The following is a 6,246-nucleotide window of genomic DNA, read 5'->3' on the forward strand; positions in this document are numbered from 1 at the left end:
TTCGCAGTTCCTCTCTCCCCAGAAATCTCACCTAGGTAGGATTATCCTACCTAGCTATTGGCCATTCAGCTCTTTATTAAACCAATGAGAAGGAGCCTTCGGCAGAGACACATCGTCACAGTGTACAAAAAGATTATTCAACAACAATTGTATTTCTGTATTTATACACACACACCAATAATAACCAAAGAAAAAGAGACTATTAGCTTGAGGGGAGACTGTAGGGAGTTGTAGGGAGGATACCCAGGAGAGGCTAGAGGAAGGAAATGGGGAGGTGATATAATTCTGTTTTAATTAAAAAGATTTAAAAGAAAACATTATAAAATCAAAACTTACAAAAGCCAAGTTGGATAAAAGTCAATACTGTCGGCTGCTTATTTGGGTTGTTTATACTTTACCACATTCTAAAATGAATGGAAGGGGATTTGTCTACTCAGAAGGATTCTCAAAATTAACTTCAGCTGCTTCTCTAGAGGCAGACACTGAAACCAAGAGTTTAGGGCAAGTAATTTGGTGGGAACATGATCTTCAAAGGATCAGGAGGACAGCATCCGTGAAACCCCAAAAGGAGCCACTTAAAGCCATGGGCAGCTACAGCTGAACTCTGTCTAGGATGCAGAATAGAACACACGGCCAAGCTATTTTTTCCTGGAGACCAAGGAAACTGGTTTTCAGGAAACAGTTGTCTACATCACCCGAAAAAACAGTCTGGTGGCCAAATGACCTTTTCCATGGTGAACAGGAAATTCTGTAGTAAGAACACAAGTGAAGACAGCCAGGTTTCATTCTGAATAAACCCCATGTGGCTCCAGGTCAAGCAGGCCAGGAGCTCCGAGTCATCTTTCCCTGTAAACTATAACTAAAAAGTTGAACAAACTGAAAACTCAACCGCTTTTTTAGACCCATCAGTGTGGTTACAGAGCAATCAGGTAGTTCCCCACAGATGGAGAGACAGAGAGGATACAAGGATCACGACATAGGAAAGCAAAATTTCACAGCAGAAACCTCCATGGAAACCAGTTCCAATGAGGAAAAGCCCTACATTGTAATTGTCAAGTTTCTAGAGGCTTGATGTGGACAAACCTAACAGTTAAAACCCATGGGCACCCCCACGCTTTTGTAAGTCTTCCTTCCTGGAGCTCCCATGATCTGTGAGAAGTTAGCACTTAAGTCGCTATTTCTTAAAACTTGGCAAAGATAGTCTGTCTTCTCAATACATGCACAATGGACAAAGTACATATGCCACTGGGGTTCAATACTACCCACCAGAGGCTTTGGTCAGAAGTAATACAGACTTCCAATTAACAATTGACAGTGGGCTTATTAAGTGTAATTAAACATAATGATTTTTTTTTACAGAGAATGATGTTTCAGAGACAAATTCAAAGAGTTTTGGATACTGTCAAGTAGATGACTCAATGATTCTGGTTACTTTTGGTCATCTGATTTGTTAAACTTCCCAAGCCAGGCAGTGGTGGCGCACTTCTTTAATTCCGGAACTCGGGAGGCAGAGGCAGGTGGATCTCTATGAGTTCCAGGCCAACCTAGTCTACAAGAGCTAGTTCCAGGACAGGCTCCAAAAGCTACAGAGAAACCTTGTCTCAAAAAACAAACAAAACAAAAAATAATATGCCATTTTAAAACAAAACAAAACAAATTGATAAACTTCCCAATCAGCACATCATCTTGGCTCCTTCTGCCAAGGTTCAAAGCCTGTGGGTTCTGAGAGCCAGGGGTAGTGTCTACACTCAGTTTGGACCCAGAGTACACATGCTTTTCTGAGCAGGACATAACAGGATGGGACCAAGGATGGACTGGACGATGAGAATGAGTCTAGCAAGGTGTTCCAGAGAGAGTAGAGTAAGGATGGAGGTTTGGAGGCTGGGAAGAAAAGACAGTGCAAATGATGGGCAGAAAGCATCTTTCAAGACAGTACATGCTGCACGTGACGGCTCATCTCAGCATCAACAGACACACGGGAAAGAGGAAATCTCAGTCTGAGGAATGGCCTCCATCAGATTGTCCTGTAGACATTTTTTATTGTTAATTGCCATAGGAGGCCCAGTCCCTCTGAGGGCAGTGCCATCCCTGAACTTGTGGGCCTGGACTGTAAGAGAAAGGTCGTTGAGCTAGGCAGGGGCAGCAAGCCAACGAGCGGTACCCTCCTGCTCTCTGTCCCACACGTGCTTCAGGCTCCCGCCTAAGGTCCCTGCCTTGGCTTTCCTCCACGATGACTGTGATGAGGTCTCGTAGGCCAAATAACGCCTTCCCTTCCTACATTTCTTTCCGTCAGTGTTTTAGCACAGCAACAGAAAGCAAACTAGTATTTGTGGCCGAATGCATCTGTCAAAAATTAGAAAACAGAATGTCTAGATAAAAGCTCTATAAGCTTCCAGGTTGCCCCTGGCACCTGAACTTTAGGGGACAGGTGTACCTTAGTTCTTTGCAAGGACAAGCACCTCCTCTTTGGAAGGGAAAGAATTGCTAAGGGGAAACAAAATCCCCCGCAACTTTGTCCCAAAACCTGGGCTCTTGTGTGTTACCTGCACTAGATAAAAGAGTTTTGCTTGTGCCATCTAAATTGAATGTCATAATAAAAATAATTCACTCCCGTGCGGGCAGACTAAGGGGTAAGCTGTGTGGCTCACAGCTTCCACGCTGAGATTTTTTTTCTTTTTTGCTTGTTTTTGTCTTTTTGTTTTTTGTTTTGTTTTGATTTGGGCTATACTTTTAAATTTTGATTTTGGGAGGAGGTTGTAAGGGTAGAGGGCAGAGATGAGACAAGGAAATGAGAGCTATCGGGATGCTTGATGAAAAAATCACAATCAATAAAAAGTTTTTTAAAATGTATCCTATTAACAAAAAGTCAATTAGTCACTGATGAGGCCCCATAGGACCCCTAAGATCCTGAGCCAGAAATGATCTAGAACTTGAGAGAGTGACCTTGGGGTGGGGGGGGGGGCAAGGGAAAGGCACAGCTTGGTAGGCAGAAGTCACAGAAACTATCAAATGGAGAGAGAGACAGCAGGGCTTCAGGGTGACTTCAGACTCCATAACTTTGCTCAAAACCAGTCTTGCCTTGGTAGGTTTAATGAACTCTACATTTGCAACTAAAACCGTACAACCTTGGCCTTCACTGTACCTGAGAACACACGAGTCTTTGACTGTCTACCCTGCAAGGGGCCACTGTTTAGTTGCTTTCCCTAGGAAAAGGAGGGGAGAGGGAGGGAGGAGAAAAAGGAAGAGGGGAAGGCTAGGGAGGAAGGGGAGAGAAGGGAAAGGAGGAGCAAGAAGGAGGGGGAGAGATAGATTCAGTTTTAATCCACTATGATGATTTTAGATTATTTTGAGGGAATAGATATATAGTGACACCCCCACAGCATTCAGCAGGGGTGTGGCAGGCTGACCCACACGGTTAGAAAGAGTCAAAGGCTAAGTGCAGGGCAAACAAGATTTAGCTGAGTTCAAGAGCCCTCAGTTGCTAAGCAGTCTAGGAATTGAAGTTAAAAGAGTTTCCCTCTGGCCCTTGAATTGGGACAGCAAAGGCCTCTTTGGGATCTGCAGGAAACTCTTCTTTGTCCAGCAAATGGGTGACCATTTCCTGCTCTCTTGGGGAAGAAAATCACAAGGGCTCAATTAGGGTGAAAACAGCCAATTCAAGCACAAAACAAGCCGTCCACGGACAGAGTGGCCACCTCATTGCCCACGACAGCACACACATCCTTAAGTCCACCCAGGGGTTCCTGGGGTCCCCTGGGAATGGCATCCTCAGGAGATAGCTCTTTAATTGGCTCGCCCAGTTCCTTCTGAGGGCATGCCCCACACTCAGGGCACAGGTGAAGGCTTCCTGGGCACCACAATACGTGGCCGACCAATGAGTCATGGTCACCCACCCTCTATACACACACACACACACACACACACACACACACACACACACACACAGTGTTAATGCTGCCATGGTCAATGAACCACATGTGCTGAGGAGCCAGGAGGTGAGAGCAGATCGGGCTCTGCAGCGACCAGGCACTTCTGGCAAAGCTGAAAGAAAACGATGGCCCAGTGGAGCTGGAATCTTTTCAGGACAGTCACTAGGCAGGCACTGTCCCCAAATGAAAACAGCGCTCTTCCATCAAGTGTGGACCAGTATCAGCCTTCTCACACAGGGGTCAAAACCACACCTCCTCTCTTTATAGACACATGGACTCATGGTCCACACAGGTGCCGTTGCAGGAGAAGCATCATCTGCTTGTGTGTGCCCATCAGATCCAGGTGAGCCAACTGCAGTGGGTTTCAACAAAGAAACATGGTACAGAGTCGAGTCCTGAGCAAAAGCAGTCTCAAGTCACAAAAGGGAGCTGCTTTCCCTGGGCTCCTCGATGTGGGTTACCATGACACTCTCTCGGAATATATTTCAAATTTTAAATATACAAAAATACCCCAGAAACTCTCTGGGCGATGTCTGGAGAGAACCGCCCACAAATAATGTGCGCGTCGCTTTATAGCTGGCGATCTTGGCTCCAGACAGAGCTGACTTAGTCTTTCGCTAAAGCACACACTCATTTCTCTGACTTCTGTGGTGGGGGAGTCAGAAGAAGAAGTGTCCTAGTCACCAGAGCTATAGCTCCGATAGAAGACCCAGCGCTGCTCCTTGCTTCTCGTCTTGTTCACGGACGGCACCAAGACCTTAGGGAATAGGCAACTCCCCCACTTTCCACTACTCCCACCTTAACCCCAAGTACTACTGGTTCCAAATTCATGTCAATTACTTTGTTGCTACTATTTTTATTGCCTTTTCTATAGATTTGTTTCTTTCATCTCAGCACTCCAGAGGCAGAGGCAGGAGGATCTTGAGTGTAGGAGGCCAGCCTGGGCTACACAGCAAGTTCCAGACCATCTTGGGCTACTTAGTAAGAAAAGGAAGGAGGAGAAGGCGGAATAAGAGGAAGAGGGGGGAAGAAAGGAAACAGGAGGAAAGAAGGTTTGGAGAAAGCCCATGCTAGACTGAAAATGAGACTTGCTGGCAGGGAGGCTTTAGCCTAGCATGCTCAAGGCCCTGGGTTTAGTCTCCAGCACAGTGGGGCAGGGAGACGTTAGATGGGAACTCTCTGGGACTACCTCACTAGAAATGAGCACAGTGAGCAGAATAGATTTCCCTTTCACAGGAGGACTCCTGGGAAATAGTAGAAACTTGGATCCCAGTGGCTGGGAAAGAGAAGGCTGCTGAAACCAGCCAGAGGAAGAAGGGCTGGAAAAGGAGAAGCCAAGGCTACGTTCTGGTGGGTCAGAATCCTCCCAGTGTCTCTAAACCTGCCTCTCCCTCCTCCCGGGCTCAGAATGAGAGTCTCAGACAAGGCCTGACCTCCCCTGAGAAGGTAGAGGTGGGAAAGGAAAGACATGGTGGGTTCAAGCAAGCTCGTGTCCTTCTCTAGTTCAGTCCAGAGCTCGGCACAGGCTAAGGTCTTGGCCAGAAGTCAGATTTCACTGGAGGTATTTCCCCTAGGGCAGGAAGAGTCTATATACTGCTGCCACAACCAGCCATGCATTTCCCTAATGCAGTAACCTAACGCAAGGCTTTGATGGCTAGGATTCCCTGAGACTGCTTCCCTTCCTTGCCCACCTCCACAGATACAGGAAGTGGATACCCACCCTGTCTTCTAAATTCCCACAACACGCCATCATGTAGTCTCCAATTTGCTCTAGGATTTGATCAGCACTTGCTAGGCTGGGCTTTCAGAGCTGGAGGACATGGATGCATAAACCCAGACATTTATGTAGATTTCATATTACTTTATCTGCCATGCACTGGGGGGGGGGGAGCAGCTGTGAAGCAAGAAATTGAGCTCCAAGATTTCACTGAAGGACCCCTCCCACATCACTGAAAGCATCCCCCCCCCCCCCCCCCCCCCCCCGCCGTGCTTCAAGTATTATCCTGAGCCTGGCCAGCTTCCCCCATAGTTGTTGTACGGCAGGGCCTGCTGTCCTGGGGAAAGCTTGCATATTCTAGAGAAAAATTGGTGTCCACTCTTGGGGGACAATCCCTTCAGGAATATCTTTCCCTTCTTATCACATGCCTTGCCCAAGAAGCTTGGGTCTGTATCCTATCACTTGTATTTTAAATGAACACTGATTGGCCAGTAACCAGGCAGGAAGTATAGGCCAGCAAGCAAGATGTGACTGCCTCATCAAAAAAAGGTACCAAGCCACATGGCTAATACAGACAAGTATTATAGTCTAATATAAGTT

Source organism: Alexandromys fortis, unplaced genomic scaffold (genome assembly GCF_014885135.2).
Source record: "Alexandromys fortis isolate MF-2015 unplaced genomic scaffold, M_Fortis_MF-2015_v1.1 scaffold_2_26212498_36691700, whole genome shotgun sequence".
In the NCBI taxonomy this organism is placed as follows: domain Eukaryota; kingdom Metazoa; phylum Chordata; class Mammalia; order Rodentia; family Cricetidae; genus Alexandromys; species Alexandromys fortis.